At 37.7% G+C, this 18,147-nt stretch overlaps 1 protein-coding gene across 8 annotated transcripts in view; it reads left to right on the plus strand.

Moving 5' to 3' along the window:
* LOC124360313 (polypyrimidine tract-binding protein 1) overlaps window positions 1-18,147 on the plus strand; it is a 412,476-nt gene that overhangs the window by 322,503 nt on the left and 71,826 nt on the right. The window lies entirely within an intron of this gene.

The raw sequence follows: 18,147 nt of genomic DNA on the forward strand, positions 1-18,147 counted from the left end.
GTGGGAACGTGTACTACTTTAAAAATGTTGTATACTGTAGTTGTCAAAACTCAACTCCTGACATTGTCTTCTTTTAAAGCGGTTATAATTGTTCTAACATGGCAGGAGTAATATTAGGATAGCTTTTCCTGGTTATACGCCAGGGCTGTAAACTTATATATGGTTAGACATAAATGTTTTCCTATTTATTAACTTGTTTGTAATATTTTTGGCTATTCTCTGAAGAAACAACATAGACATGTATTTTCTTAATCTCTAAGCCCTGCAATGAATCATCTCAAGGAATGATTTCCCACCTTATCCAAGAAATTATTTTCTCGTCAGTTCTCAAAATATACTCAAAATACATCAGCGTTACCGGAAATGTATAGCATAGGTTATATAGCGGCATTGATAATACACTACCTTCGCAAGACCTCTGTCATACCAGCAGCACAAGGGCGTTATTCTGAGTACACTTTCCCGGCAATCCCCTTCTCGTCAGTCTCATGAGAATACATCGCCTCCGCCAGGAGCCCTCTCTCGTCAGTGTCATGATGGAATTGGAAGTACATAGCTTCACCTGCCTTAACATAAATAGTTCGGGACGCGAGAGCCAATGTGTGTAATGTACAAAAACTAAACGTAATTTGCCGTGAGATTGAGGAAGTTTCCCTTAGAATGAAACCAGTCGTTCAGTTTTGCTGGTGTTAGTGGTGAAGGTCAAAGTGGGGGGAAGCAATGCTTTAAAATACAAAATGTACTTTTGTTTCCACAAGTCAGATAGGTTTAAGTTTGCCAACTAACTATGAAGTTTCTACGAACTATGAAAAAATTGGCTCTTATCAACCGAAATATATTTTTAAGGTATGATAAATACATGTCATATACCAGTAATGTTACACATTTATGTGCTTATCACACATTTTAAATATAATTTATAAGATCTAGTAAAACATGTGATTGTCTATATATTTTTTATAAACAATTTCAAAATTGATTTTCAGTGGCAATCAGTACATTATACGTAGGAAAAATAAAGTAAACCGAATTTAGTCTTTAACCCTCTAGTAAAGTTCCGAATCGGTAATCTCAAGATTATTGCTTTGCTTATATTACGTTCATTCGATTAGAGTAGTATCCCACAAAACTAAGTAATTTATTACTATATTTAGATAATCATGAGCAGTGATGCAGCTCAGCATTTCTGTCACTTCTACCCATTCGTGTGACCATGACAGGAGCAGAGAAGGCGAGTACTGTACCCGACCACTAGCAAACCAAACGCGTGATATTGTAGGACAAAGCATGTGTGTACGAAGCATTATCGGAGGATAAGTGGGCGGTTAAGCCGCGCCTTAACAGTGTTTAACACAGTAGATTACAGTTAGTGGCAGGATTAAGTGGGGGCCGGTAAGACATTTAGGGGCTGCTAGCGGTACATTGAATAGGATTTAGAGAGGGCAGCGGGTAATTGGGGCACCGTCTTGAGAGCGGTCCGCGGACACAGGACGTTAATCCTCGCAGGATATAAAATCCTGTAATCTGGGCGGAAAGGAGGAGGAATGGCGAGCACGCACGCCCAAATAGGATTGGTACTCTCCGGTGTCGGCCGTTTGTCTTGTATCCTTGTCTCGTGTTCAGGTTTACTGCTTTTATTGAATTGCAACATTTACTCTATTGCTTGTTTTTAAACCTGTTCTTGAAAGATACGAGTATCACAAAACAGAATGAGGAAGAGAATACGAGTAATGGAGTGCTAGGTGAACAGGGCATTTGTGAAAGCAGTGAAGATTGGGAAGGAACCAGCGTTATCAGTAGCCCCAGGAAGGGAACCTACTGCTTCGTAGGTTTCGCCTTGGAAATCGCCTTCACACGAATGTTTTTGTGAGGTGTCGGAATTTGACGATGGAAATTAACACCTTCGTATCCCGACAACAAATAGGACGGGCTCAAAGTTGTCATTGCTGAACCTCCGAAAAATGGCGTATGGACACTTCTTGGCCGTCAGAAACGTCAGTGTCTTTGTTTCTTTAGACGTGATGCTAAAACATAAACATTAGACAGCAGTATTTAATCATATGCCGATAGGAATTGGGAATCTGTAACATTTATTTTTTTTTTTAGAATTTTTTCCACGAGTATAAAATAATCTATGTAATTTTCTTAAGTCATAATTCGGATTCATCCTGAAAGAACTATTATGTATTGATACCATTATCCGAGTTTCTAAGAACGTGATTTCAAGTTGGCCCATATTATCACTACATGTGCCTAAAATTGCTCGTGAAATGCTTGTTATATTTTCAATATTTTCTGTCTTAACAGTATATCTTAAATGCTCTGACTAGACCACATTTTAAATAAAACGATAATAAATAACACTACATATAACTGCATCGCTTTAACAACTAACTGTACAAAGGTCAGTTTTTGAGACACCCGAGTACTTTTGTGAATTATTGATTGCATGTCCCAATAAATTCTTCTACTTAGTACATCCAAACAATGATCCGGGAGAGGTTTGATTTGGCTGATTGTTATTCCTAAACAGGATAGTTAGTAAACATAGAAAGCTGCAGATGTAAGTTAAGTTTGTTTGTAATACATTTTGCTACCGAAGCAGCAAGGATTACGCTAGGCGATCTGTGCAGTAAAATTAAAGAGAGGAGGAGTCTCGAGACGTTCAGGTCGGTTGATTTTATTACCGTTCCTTACACGGCGAGTAACGTATTGGAAAAGTAATTAAATGAAGGTGGCCCTGCTCAATTAATTGCGATGATCTATAAGGATGGATTGAAAGTCGGCGGAGTTGGTAGGAATTTGTCGGAACCCCCTGGGCTGCATCCATCATCCCCCTACTAATTGATTACTGTGCCATACCTCTCCCCCACGCTCCCCTCGCGCTAAATTCTCTTTTTACCTTGTTAAAATGTTGTGTTTGTTTTCGGGAGTAAACGTTTGTTTATTCCAACATTTCGGTTCTTTCATTGAGTTCCAAATTTTTTTGCGTTTGTACTTTATCAATTCTCTTTAGACATACAGGTATTATGTGCGTCTATACATTTTAGGTGTTAAATCCTACACATATCTTTCAATTGTGTTAGATAATTACTTATTTCTTTATTTAGATTATTAACCTCTGTCTAACAGCCTAATCCAGCTGCATCTCATATCTTATTAATAATTTATTCATTTTTAAAGTAGATATATATTTATTTATTTGGTTTTACATAGTCTGAGTTAAAAGCAACCTTCTATTAATGTTTTTAAATACCTAAAGTTACCATCAAGTTAAATTTTTGCTGTCTGAACTCTTTCCACGATTTTTTACAGTGTAACCTGTGTTTGTGTACTAGCGGTATAAATAGCACATACAGGGTGTAATTATGTTTAATTAAGATAGGGGTTGCAATTTGAACATTGAAAGTTGCCCTCTTCTACCCCCCTTAGAAAGGGTGGGGGAAATTTTTTTATCCTCCAAAAACTCTGAAAAAAGTATTTTCATTAGTATATGAAGGTTGTGCATCAATATCTAAATCTGTTTGGAATATATCCAGGTGTAGCAGGACTTAATATTTACACTCTGTATAGTGTTGTTACGGAAGTTGTGTAGTTGTCCATGCATAAGGGAAGCGCCGCCTCGTGTCTTGACCAATGACCTGTCTTGTCTAAACGACATACAAAAGCCAGTTTATACCTTACATGACGCTCTGCAGCCATTAGTATTGATGTTAGCATCTTGAAATCGTACCCTAAAAAGTGTTATTTTTGCTCCTAAGTATTTCCGTATTTAACTTTGTTTTAGTTTTTCACTCATCTTTAGAATTCTTTAGAAGATGTTTAGCCACTGATATGGCTTAAACTGTTTTTAATAACAATTTTACTCTGTGTTTCTGATTCGATACAAAATATCGAATTCATAACTTACAGTTTTTTACGTTAAATGTGGAAAGGTATATTTATCATTTTGCAGATATAACAAACTCCGTTGATATAAAGAATGTTCGCAATATGGATCATAAATTAGTATTACTCAAAACCAAATTTATCGGCTGGTTACATATGCAAGAAAAATTTTGATACCAATGTGCATCATTGATAATTTTGAAATGAAATTGTGAATTTTAATTGCGTGACAGGCCTCTTGGGGGTGGGACATATGTGGGCGTGTATATTTTTCGCAGTGATTGTTTCAGGAGGACTACAATTATAAATAAATATTGACACTAGTTGATCGTGAGAGTTTTATATAATTATCTCAATATTACTGTGATTCTTTGGTTTGATATGGTTCAAACATAAATGTTGCATGTGGCGCACTATACCCAATCTGAGTTTTGTAGTATCTTGCACAAAAACACGAACAACAGTAGTTATGGCCCATGTTTGCTCAGTGATTCTCTAACCAAAATTATATTTTAATTAATATAATGCACAACAGTGCATTAACTAATTAATATGCACTTAATTAATTACACGAGTGTAGCAGAGGTAGCCGTGTTATTTCAGTGAAATAGATCCAATTTAATTAGCAATGAGTGGCACGGTAGGGGTATATACCGTCATGTGAGTGAGTTAGCAGCAATCAATGTGTTGGTTATCCCTCTACCCCAGATACCTTCAGTTGTGTTAAATTATGATCAAATCCGCCTTTCCGCCCCCCGCTCCCTGCCATCTCCCCTTCGCTATATTCCCTCTGGACGGCGCTGTGGCAGTAATTGCAAGAATGTACATGCTGTGAGTTTTGTACTGGATTTTAAGGTTGTTCGGGTATGGTTTTATCAGGCGATCTGATTTAAGTGTTCTTGCGGGACAGATAAATGATTATTTTCGGTTTTCATTGGCGCTTCTAAACAGCATAATATAAGTATAAAATCAATCTCAAGTAAATATAACTACGGAATTTTTAACGATTTGTTTTTATCTGTATTTTTTGGACTCAGGGTGAGTTATACACAGTGTTATTACTATAATACGTTATCCTAAAAAATTACCACTTTTTTATTGAAGTTGGCACAATTATTCCTCTGTTTCTACTAGAAAAATGGCTGTGGTAATTTTCACGATTTTTCTTTGCAAGTTGTCGCCAGTCTTGGCAAACCATCAAATAGGAAACCTGGACAAGCAATAACAACCTTTACCTGTTAGGGTTATACGAGTAGATAAGATATCCCGGTAGAGTTTGTACAAACAAGTACGGAACGCAAAACTCTTCTCCCGGGACAAGAACAAAATCCATCTCGGTTGTGCTCCTTCTCGTTTTCTCGGGGATAAACTGAATCTAGAAAACATTCTTTCCTGTAATAAGAAAATCGAAATGAACTACTGTATATGTGCAATTTATAGTTTCGTAGATACTGACACGCTTCGTGGTTTGTCGTATTCAATAAATTGACATACCGTATTTTGAAGAATAATCTATAAAAAGCTTACTGCAATTCCCCATATTATGCCGTAGAGAGAGCTTTGTGATGTGACACATTTCGGTTAGAGACTCAGGTAATATTGTTAGCTCGCTGGGGTGGTCCCCCCTCCCCTTCCACCCTCTACCCATTCGTAATCATCACAACGTCATCTGCTGTCATTGAGTGATAGATTGGTTTGTTTACCCCACCCCCTCCCGTTCCACACTCCACTTTGTTGATTTCGTTAATAGACACTTTGAAGCTATGAATATACTTTGAAGTGGAAATGTGTTATTGAATAAACGCCAGGGTGTACACCGTGCTGTACGCTGCAGCGCGCCCTGTATTTATTGATGAACTGCTCGTACAGTATACGGCTCGACGCGACGCCCTCAAACAGAATCCGTTAGGAATGTCGGGTGCGCATTAGTTTTCTTTCAATAATACAGTGGATTTAGCGAGCGGCACGGGAGCTACCTGCCGAGTGCCTCCATTATTGGGACCCATTCGTTTTGATTCCGCGTATCACCCTTTCATCCTCTATTTCCCACATTATCTCTTCTTTGATGTGAGCGACGATGTCACAGGCGGGGGCGCGATGCGCTTATAAAGTAAATACCGAATTTAGCTTTTACGTCGTTAATGTTTTGTTTGTAATTACCGAAAACAGAACCTCGTAAATGGAAGTTTTCGATACCAGTATTTTATTCATAAACCACGTAATTTTCAAAGATTCGGCACATATTATTCGTGTAAAGGGAATACTTCCAGGATTTGCGAAAGCGAAGGTCGAGTCGAAGCGGTAAACCTGTCCAAAAGCCTTTCAAACGGTGTCTCGAGTAAGAATCTTTTCGTAACTTATTTTCAGCCCCCATGAAATTATGCAAAGTCGCTTTGTCTTTTGACGCCAAGAGTTCCCTCGAATCTCTTCTCTCTCGGGTGTAAATATTTTAACGGACACCGACTCCATAATATAAGCGTATAAACGTGGTCACAGGAACGTTTTCAAATTGACTTGTCAAGTTTGCCGGTGTCTTGACTCAATTAGCTCCCAGTCGATCGGTGTTCGGTTAGTAGGGGTTGCTGTTGACTCGGGGAGCCGAACCACCCGGCATAATGCGAATATTTGTACATGAAAGGACGGGTGAAGGTGGAGACAAGCCTACAGACGGCATATCGTATCACAATCACAAAGGGTTGAAGGAGGAAGACGACAGAGTCCACCGTTATCAATGGGAGATATTAATTAATGTAGGGCGTAAGGTTGTAGACACTCGGTGTTATTGCTCTCTACCTTGTATTTGACACATATTTACATACCTACCTACGAGTAATTGATCGGAATGATTTTACTTGTTATGCGGAAATAAATTACTAATATTAATTTGTAGTTACTCATTTCCAAAAATTTTACAATTTCGTTTCCAGAGTTCATTGTTAAATAAATTCATAACATACTAGATTTCACGCATTACTTTTGATTGTCTGGTTTTTGAAAGTGCTTCCATTTGCAATGAATAATTAAGAGTATCAATTATATTAAATACGTCAACTTAATGTAAATACGTTAACGCCAGTACAGTGGTAAGATAAACGAACATGTATCACAAAATTCCCAATATTTGTATGTGCAAGTAGTGTCTAGTGACATCTACAGCTGTCCGGATTGCTTGAATCACATTTCTTCAAACCATTAATTAGTTCTGGGCTCTGTTGAGTGAGGTAATAAATTGAAATAACACGAACCCGGGGCTCACGTAGAGGGAGGAATCGACCAATGAAAAGTGTCTTGAGTTACTTCTGCAGGATTACAAAATATGGTCCAGTTCTCCAGGCTTCAGCTAGTTTGACTAAAGTACTTTTACTGAGTTTTGCGTAATCGATAATAGTCATTGTACATATTTATGGATAAATGAAAATCTCCTACTGAAACCCAACAGGGACACAAAGAATTAATGTTGGGTTCCCTTTCAATACGAAAGGTTTACTATTTCGTCTTGTTACCACAAACTTATAAAATGTGCTGTATTACCTGTAAATGAACAGATTCATTTGTATGCGGATGGGATGGGACGGCCTAAACCACAAATGATGCCGCTTGAATGTTTATACTATTTTGGTTGTTATCTCGAGACGGGTGATCAAAATCCGTTTTGGATGGCGTGCGGCCCGCAGGGATCGGCCCCGGTAATCCTTGCAAGGCGTCGGTTTGGATTTACGTCCCCTTTTGGTGCGCCCACCTCACCCACCTGCTACCTCTCAGACCTCCCCCCCCTCACAACTGTCGTGTCGTGTGTACTACTGTTATTGTCAACAATCTAGCAGACTCATCACGTACTGTATAACCTTACAGTAGCCTCAGTGACATATTATGTATTTGGCAGTCTACGGATCGTGTATGGGAGTTGTATCATTTAGGTGTAATTCGTAAGGAAAAAAAACAATATTAATAAAAGAACTTATTAAGGTTTATCTCATTATTTTGAAGGATGCGTTTCGTGTATGATAATGGGTATAAATAATTTCTGGAGGTAGAAAAGAAAACGTTTTAAAGATATCCATGACTATTTTAATTCCGTTATGTATAGTTTACAAAGTACAATTCTGAAATTAAATTTTTCCTTGGAATAATCCCAAAATATTTAAATATCAGATTTATAAAAAAATCATTGCCACCACTATATTTTTGTTAAATAGGAGGTAATTTATAAAACCCTGAAATTAAATTATCATCAATTAAATGTGTGTGTGTGTGTGTCTATAAATAACTAAAATAAATAAATAAATAAATATATATATATATATATATATATATATATATATATATATATATATATATATATATATATATATAGGACTACAAAAAGTTCTTGCTCCACCGGGACTCGGCTCCCAGATCTCACACTTGCGGGTAAGAAACTCGAAACTTACACTAGAACACATTTCAGACAATCCCATGTCTGGATTATCGTAGCCCGTTGAATATGTAGATTAGAAGTAATGCGACCACTGTGTGTGTTATATAAATCGATAGTATGAAAATGTTAACGATGGAGATGACCTGCAGACGTCAAGTGCGACAGCAAAGTTTGCCGTGGAATAGGGACGGTTCTAAACTGTGCTGAGTTGTTGTGCGGACTGGCACATGGCGAATGCTGACATCAGCACCAACTTATCGATGTTTGCTCATCTGACCTGTACGTTAATTGTGGTCGGGATACGTGTAGTTGCGTGTGTGTGTATGTGTGCGCCACCCCCTCCCCCGTGATAATTGTTTCAGCCTGTCACTCGTAGTTAGCTGGGACGATACCCGACCCGGCACTATGTACATACTGTCTTTCCAGCTATCAATTTGTGTTTCCCCTCCCGTCCTCCTCCATCGCACCCGCAATACCTGACAAATCCATTTCCATAACATACCCCCTCCCCTCCCCCGGTCTGACGTCACTGTTATAAACATCGCCGCCGCTGATATACCGGATTAACCGTCGGCGCTACTGTCAGCCTACACCTCACGACTCGGGAAGTAAGGCTCGTTAATACCGATTTGTGTGATGTATACGTACTTAGTACCGATCACCGGGAAACTCATTGCTGTATAATGTTCATACCATCTGCCGTCGCACACTACAATTCTTACATTTTTCGAGAAAAACACTGTAGAAAGCAGACAACTGCGAGAAAAAATGTTATAGGGCCTACACATATGAAACTATAAGAAAATCTTATTCCTAAATAAAAAATACAACTTGCAATTGTTCCTTAAATTCGAATAAGGGAACAAGTTTATTCAGTCTGCAACTGAATGAATGAATTGGTTAATTTGTTTAAATAGCTATGTTTACTCGTCGTATAGTATGTTATAACTTCTCAATGCAGTAATATCTATGTTCGTTGATTTGAAGTTTCTCTAAGTCCAATAAATATACACTAGTACACTATCTCTTTACCCTGTCCACGGAATGTATATAATTAGTTTCCCATATCTGAAGTTGTTCATCTTGAAGTCTTCTAAATACTACTACAGACGTAGTGTAGGTAGGAGGACCAGCCAAGTCCCATCTCTTGTCTTGCCGACAGTAGCCTAACCCTCGACTACTCGTTCACTAGATTTTTACTAACAGCTACTATACACTATACTTGATCTTAGGAATCATGCGATTTACACTTTTCAATGTCATGTAGATCCGTTATTCAACTGTATTTTGAAAAAAATTAAGAATTTAATTATTTAATTGAACACTATACTGTCCAACATATAATGGCATACGTAAAAACCGTGAAAAAATTTCCAACAGAAGGAATGAGAGAATCTTTATCATTTTGAGATCATACATAATAGAATTCAACAATTTTTTCTCTTTCTGTAATCTTTATTAGGCCTAAAGAATTGTTGAACTATTGAATTTGAACTCGGATAATGATATAATTTCACGGATTGGTTGTTAGTGATGGAGCTGAACAACGGGTGAAATGTTGTGGGAACTACGACAGGGGCGGTGGGGGCGGCGAGGCATGATATATTAACAGCTCGGTTGAGGGGCGGTCCCCACTCACTTAGGCAACAGGCAGTCTATATATCAGACAATATAAATAGCACATGAGAAGTAATGAGTAGCAGTCATCAGGTATTCCATTAACTAAGGCGGTTTCAGTCGGTACTGCTGATCCGGGGAAACAATACGTTAGACACAATAAGGTGACTTCATTCTTCAATATGTGGAACAGGTTTGGCCAATCGTATAAAACTAATATTCGTGTACGAGTTTATTTTTTAGGAAAGAGTCAAACACAGTTGTGGACAAAAGTCGCCGACCACTATCGTTTGTTGTATATGCAGTTTGTTGTAGATTTATTAAGTAATATTAATTTAAATTTGTCTCTTTTATTTGATTTCAAATATTTGAAAAAAACTAATATGACAAATAAGATTATTAAGGTAAATCGCGTTTAAGTAGGTCCGCACATTGTTTTAATGGTCTGGTGTAATGTTTGAATGTTTTATCAGTATCTTGTGTTTACACGTTTGATCTTCTGTATTAACTTTTGGAGTCTCCGTCTCATTCCTGTACTAAGATATTGAATATCTCTCTTTGTAATATTGCCTCCCACTCTTCGATCACTGCGGTTTGTAAGGCAGTAAGGATTCAGGGATTGTTTCCGGTTATTTTATATAGTATCTAACATGTGATATAAGAGTTAGACTTTTTGGTGACCATTCTATTGTGTTAATACTAATCTTCCTTAGTAGTCTGGGACTGCTTCAGCTTATGCGGACGAGCATGCATCAGTTTAAAGTGGGGACAAGCAAATTAAGCAAATGGAACTACATGCTCTTCTAGTATGTTTTCCACATACTTTCGTACATTTAAAGCTAGTCTACGAAGTGCTGCAAGATCTTTGCGTGCGTCAAAACCAATACCACCCCAACACATCTGAACCCCCTCCAATAGGTTTCCTAGGGGAAAAAGCAGGCTTGGTCAAATCTTTCACTCCGCCTTTTTCAGACACGTTAACGTCCATCTGGAGAAGCTAAACTAACTCTGGTCTTGTTTGAGAATAGAACCTTCTTCCAATCGCTCATGTTCCAGAAGACGCGTTTTAGAGCTAATCTAAGTCTGGCCACTTGATGACGAGTGGTGAGGAGAGAACCTGTGGCATGTCTTCTGCAAGAATGATCATTTTCAGTTTTGAGCAATACAAGCACAGGCTGAATGCCCATTCAGCCTTTGTTCTTTATTAGTTATATAATTTATACCTTAGCTAGGTAATTAGTAAAACTATTGTTTGAAAATAATTCTGTTTAGTGCATTCCTGTTGTAATTTTTGAGTGTATATCATGTACAGTTGCTGGAATAAACATTAATTCATCCATATTTAGAATTGTTCTATTTAACAAACAGTAAAACAGTTTAAACATTATCTTTCTCGTTGTATTGTGTCGTACGAAAATGTTTAAATTTATATTGAAAGTAACGTACAAACATCATTGGCTTCCACACCGGTGACTCCGCATCGTACTATAGGGAAATGAACGTTGCAGTATAAAATCAAACGATATGGACGTACGTTCTTAAGAACTCGTGAATTAGCATTCTTAATATAAATAATCCCCTAATTATTTTAGGAATTTCATTTTCTAATATTCATTTGACAATGGTAGACAGTCAGCACCATCAGTCAGCTTGCGGTTCACGTCTGTACTCGTTATAGTATTGTAGTTGTAGTTGTGTGCTAAAGTACTGTCACCGAAACGTTATGTAGTGAAAAACTGTGGACGATCGGTGGTCCGGGACGGTCAGCACTCAGCAGTCCACTATTATTATACACATAACTGTAACAGTGTTAAGGGGTTTCTCAACACTGATGTGTGTACTTTCCCTGCCTACAGCTTGGAACATAGTTTGCTCTGCACAGTAACGTTATGTGCTAAAATATTAAATACTGTGTAGGATTTGTGGTTCGGACGGTCAGCACTCAGCAGTCCACTATTATTATACACATAACTGTAACAGTGTTAAGGGGTTTGTGGACACTGTTGTGTGTACTTTCCCTGCCTACAGCTTGGAACATAGTTTGCTCTGCACAGTAACGTTATGTGCTAAAATATTAAATACTGTGTAGGATTTGTAGTCCAGGACGGTCAGCACTCAGCAGTCCACTATTACTATACACATAACTGTAACAGTGTTAAGGGGTTTCTCAACACTGATGTGTGTACTTTCCCTGCTTACAGCTTGGAACATAGTTTGCTCTGCACAGTAACATTATGTGCTAAAATATTAAATACTGTGTAGGATTTGTGGTCCAGGACGGTCAGCACTCAGCAGTCCACTATTATTATACACATAACTGTAACAGTTAAGGGGGTTTCTCAACACTGTTCTGTGTACTTTCCTTGCCTGCAGCTTGGACCACAGTTTGCTCTGAACAGTAAAGTTATGTGCTGAAATATTAAATACTGTGTAGGATTTGTGGTTCGGGACGGTCAGCACTCAGCAGTCCACTATTATTATACACATAACTGTAACAGTGTTAAGGGGTTTGTCAACACTGCAGGTGTGTACTTTCTCTATCGAAAGCACGACACACTGTTAGACTTGTGGCTGTACAGGATTGTTACTAAATCTTTAGAAACAATTTAAAACAATATAGAGGTCTTGGTGTATTAAAGAAACAAACTTGTGTAGGCCTCCATGACGTATTTACTTTCTCATGTTATTTATTTTGCACATAGAGAAAGTTGATTTTGAATGTTGTAAGGAAATTATTTGGAGCTTGTTTTTAACTAATTCGTAGTCAGTTATGTTAAAATAATATAATGTAATTTATTTTAGTTGTAGAACAATCTAATTGTTTTCAGTTTTCATTTGTTGCAATCCTGTGCTGGTATTTTTAAAAACAAAACAAAAACAAAGTAGGCTTTTACAAAGGCAACATTTTATTTAAATTGTTTTAAAAATAAACGAGTGTAAACCCCTGTAGAGAAATAAGATGATATCGTTGGTTAATGGATGCTAGTACCATTCAGCTGATGTTAACTTGGTTACTGACTTGAGAAGAACTTCCTGAAGAACACACGGGCTTTAGTAATCGCCTGTTTTAAATTAAAAAAAAAGTCAATAAATTACAATAACAACGTAAGCTTTGGAACTTTTGAAATCCGTCAAGCAGATCTCTAATTAAATCCACAAATAGCACATTTAAAGCACAAGAGGTTTTCGTAGTTACCGAAAATCATGAAATTCTTGTAACAATACAGATACCCAACATTTACTTAAAGATAGATGACATTCTGCTCCACCATAATGGCAAACTAAGACTATCTGGAAGGAATTTAATTAAACTGATAATATTTACTGAAACTAATAAGGTTACTGGAATATGTTTTTGAAATGCTGAATAGATTTTTTAACAGGAACCAATAGGTCAATCAGTATTTCACCACCACGCGCAGTGTTGTACGGTAGTGCCCGTCCCTCGCAAACCATCCATCGACCCTTTTTATCCTCCAGGGGTCGTATTCCAATCTTGGCGGATTTAAAACAATCGCCGCAATGCATGCATGTATATTCAGCCCGCCCCTCTCTGTTGAAACGTTTATTGATTTAACGGCAGGGACAGGCGGACGGGAGCAGAAGAAATTAGAGCTAATGTTTTCTTGCAGTCGGCTATTAATCTTCTGGATTAGACAAACTGGTTGCCAAAACTCGAGGGAAATTGGTTTTTCCTGTAAGGCGAAGGCGTGGGCTGGTAATCGCCGGGACTTATCGAACTGTTGCACCTCCCCCTCTACAACCCTCTTTGATTTTTAATTGTGGACGGCCGCATTGTTCTTCAGTGCTTGTTAAACCCCACAAACATCGGACGATGGTGTTGCCTCGTATAGCCTGCACAATACAGTTTATCCAACGGAATGAACTAGTGGCCAGTTACCCGGAAATCTTATGTCGAAAGTTTAACCACTTGTTATTGTTGCTTATACTGTTGCAATATAATAATACACATTAACTTGGTAAAGTTTGAGAGTGTGTCGCGTCGTCTCGCCGTGGTCGTGTATCTGCCTGCTTCTATTTTGCGTGCCAATTTTCAATTTCCCGGCGATGATCTTCATATACGTACGGTTTTGTTTGCATTAGCGGTGTGTTATCCTCTAACACCTCCCCGCCCCCGCACCACCGCATACCACCCGTCCCGTTGTTTGTTCCCGAACCAATCACATTCTCTGATGTTTACATTTCTCGGCTGCCTCGGTAAAAGTGCTGCTCCACCGAACAGAACAGATAATGGAAAATTAAAAGCACACCTAACATTGCTGATCGAATGCAATTTCCGATCATTTATCTGATTGGAAAATTCCATTTGTCTGTTGCGCAGCGAGGCGTGGAGAGAGTACCTGAAGTTGGGGCGGGAGGAGGTGCTGACGGAACAGAGAAAAGAGATTCGACCATATGTTTTAAAATGGTTCTTGTTTGAATGTTTGAATTGTGTATAATAATCTGAAAACTTGACAAAAATGAATTGGTGATGTAAGAACAGAAAAAAGGTATTTTTTTAGGGTTGTTCTTATGAAACAACAATGTTGAAATTGATAAACTTTGGTGTACATTGGTAGTACTATTTTTACTATTGTATTTTTTAATGTGAAAAGGACGGTTTAGAATTGGATGTGTTTTTATTATTAGCAATAAATATCAATCGTTAACAAGTTTTTTAGCGAATTGTCACAAAGTAAATAGTATAAATCACATGCCTCTTACGTATGAAGTACAATAGTTTAGTGCGAGACTATGTAGGATTACGACAGAGAAATGCCGCCGTTACCGATGCTAAAGGTGGAACAAGGGAGGAGTGGGGTCTCGGTAAACGTCTTGACATGTATGCGACGTGGTGATTCAATTTGTAATGTAATAGAGTTTGATGCGATTCAGGCCGGAAATACAATCCGACGCGCCGTCTCAGACGTGATATCCGCCACCGACAATGTTATTATATCATTACACACCACATACATCGCGTCCAAGGGGTGGCGGCACCGCACTGCGCTGTCCATGTCTTCTCTGTTTAATGATCTACCCGACTTTTATTGCCCGTCCTGTTGCTTACTACCCATAAACCGATACTCCCCCCTCCCCCACTCACCCTCGGTCGTTACTCCGTGATTGAAGCGTGTACTCACCACTTTCATGGACTGTGTGTACGCCACTTCCCTCATATTGAGGATACCTATCTCATCCTCTTTCAGAATCCCGTGAAGAGAATTTCTAATTTCGCCAATTCATATATTCTGTAGTAAGACGTTACATAATATTTCACGTCAAAATCTAGAAAAACTGTAGTTTTATACTTACATATATGGCTAGTACTGAGATTTGGACTGTCCAGGTGCATAGTCTATGTGTGCGAATTTGGGAAATATAATTTGCATATAACCTTTAAAAAAAAGAATTTGATATAACAAATTGAAATTATTTAGTACTGTTAGTAAACCAAAATATGCATGCCGTAATTTAATTGTCTTACACCACACACAGTATTTTGTATGCTACCACTATGGTTCTTAGGAGGGATTACCACAACTCAAGAGTCGTACATGGTTATAAGTCCACAACTCTTTTTACACTATATCAGTGGAGAGGGTAGAAAAATCAATGATTAAGCTTGAAATTGTACATTTTTATTATTGATTAATTTTAATCAACCTAAACTAAAATTTCGATTTCGCACGTTAAAATATTAATAGAAATATTTCAATGCTCGGGAATAAATGAGACTAGAGTTTAAGTTTAAAATACAAAATAAATTCTCACTTAGAATTTTAACTTCCAATTGAAAAATGAAAATCTAGTTCTCGTATTGAACTCTTCGGAGGAAATTATTATGAAAATGTTGTTTGTACCTTTTATTTATTAATGGTTCTAGAAAACATTGTACAGTACTAATGAATGCCTTTGACTCTTGTTGAATACTAATCACGTTGTATTTTTAAAGTTTATGTTGATAATCTTTTTCAAATGTTAACCCGCTCCCATCTCAAATAAATGTACCTGTGGTGCATTGTTTTACTTGGAAGTCTTCAAAGGGCTAAATATAATCATAACGTTGTAAAAGTCTGCTTTATATGTTTATTTTATCTCATTTGTTTGATTACACAAGTTGCATTTTCAGTCTTTATAGTGGATTTTCATATATGTGACTTTTTGTCTATCATATCTTTTACTGTATATGTGTGGACGCCAAGATACGTGCCACTATTCAATAATCAAGTTTGTGTTTCAATCTTCCACACTGTAATATTCACAAGAGTTGTGTTGTCCTATTTAACTTTTTTTATTTAAAATTTTAATCAGAATCTAGTTATGTAAAAACTGCAATGTACACTGTGCAATGTACGAATGTTCTTTAGAAATATAATTATATTTGATAATCACTTAGTTACTCGTAATATTTAAATTACACGAAGTTTTATAATTATCAGTGAAAATAATAGATAATACCTAACAAAAGTACATGCATCTACAAGTCAAAATATATATCCGTCATATATGCTCTCAAGATATTTGTAATTTTTCAAAGAGTTTAGTGCTATTTTCATCGCACTTTTCAATTCATCTGCTCGTTGCAATTTCAGATTTGTCGCCGAGGCCGTCACCTGGCGATGTTGTATTGAACTAATGCACCCCACGACTCATCAGTATGAAAGCTCTATTGTAAGGGCGTGTTTAAATTTGCCAAGTTTTCTGGCAACCAACCAGAGTAAAACGCGTCTTGCGAGCCCTTCACTTGTAAATGTGACTGAATAGTAACGTAGTAACGACATTATTGTTTTACCCTACTCGTTAGTATTTTACTTATAATATTATTCTTGACTTCATGGTATAATTCTTGTGAACGTAACGTTACTCCCTTCATTTTGTCTGCGGAATAAGCACTTACATCAGTAGACACCTGTCAAAGTTAATTCAATAATAATTGTAAATATATTAAATAATATACTACTTATCCAAATTGTCCATATTACAGAATGGTCATTTATGTAACAACGTTAAAGACAATAAACCAACTTACATTGTAACGCATAGTGGTAGTTGTAATTTATATAAATTTGTCATTACAGGTAAGAAGTGCACAAATGTTTACCAGTCGCTATTCAATGGGTTCCCGTCACAAAGTATACCGTAATTATATTGCCGTGATTAAAAGAGAGGAATAAACATTTGGCCGTTATTTAGACATCAAACGAAACGACTGCGACGACAAAATTATATTCGCAGTTGACGAGGCGGGGCGGGCAAGGTATGCAACACTGTCTTGTTTAATTTGCGAGTCTTTATTTCCATCTCCGGTTTCACCGCCGTCCCTTTCTCCCGTCTTTGGAAGTCTCGGTGTAAAAACTGTCTAGCAGTGGAGCGCCATCTTCATTTCCCGAGAGTTCTGTCATTTCCGGACGTAAAGGTAATCAGCATTGCGATATGTCCCCCCACTGCCTACCCCACTTCACTACCGAGCAGTTATAACCCCGGTCACCCAAGTGATATCTTATCAATTGATATCGTATCGGTGTAAAAACTGTCATAGCAGTGGAGCGCCATCTTCATTTCCCGAGAGTTCTATCATTTCCGGACGTAAAGGTAATCAGCATTGCGATATGTCCCCCCACTGCCTACCCCACTTCACTACCGAGCAGTTATAACCCCGGTCACCCAAGTGATATCTTATCAATTGATATCGTATCGGTGTAAAAACTGTCATAGCAGTGGAGCGCCATCTTCATTTCCCGAGAGTTCTATCATTTCCGGACGTAAAGGTAATCAGCATTGCGATATGTCCACCTACTGCCTACCCCACTTCACTACCGAACAGTTATAACCCTGGTCAACCAATTGATATCTTATCGGTGTAAAAACATGAATCCAGAGGTATCGGTGTAAAACCCATCTCGTAACTGTATAATAAGTTCCTAAAAACATCATCATGATATAAACTGGCACTATGTTATTGCTTAGCCAACTGAGTGCTTTGGCCGCAGAGTAAACCAATCATTTTGTATGTCCATATTCCCAGGAAACGCTCTGCTCTGTATTTGCCATCCGCTATTATTTCTGTTACTGCAATGATTTGTTGTGCTAAAATTTTAGAATTCATGGTGTAAGAAACTGTAAGTTTTCGTCGAAATGACGTTAAGTTCTCTGGTACCTTAAGACATCTCCAACTACCCGCTCTAGTATCTCGATGTTTGAATCATAGTCATCTTATTGAC

This window comes from Homalodisca vitripennis, chromosome 1 (genome assembly GCF_021130785.1).
Source record: "Homalodisca vitripennis isolate AUS2020 chromosome 1, UT_GWSS_2.1, whole genome shotgun sequence".
Taxonomy (NCBI): domain Eukaryota; kingdom Metazoa; phylum Arthropoda; class Insecta; order Hemiptera; family Cicadellidae; genus Homalodisca; species Homalodisca vitripennis.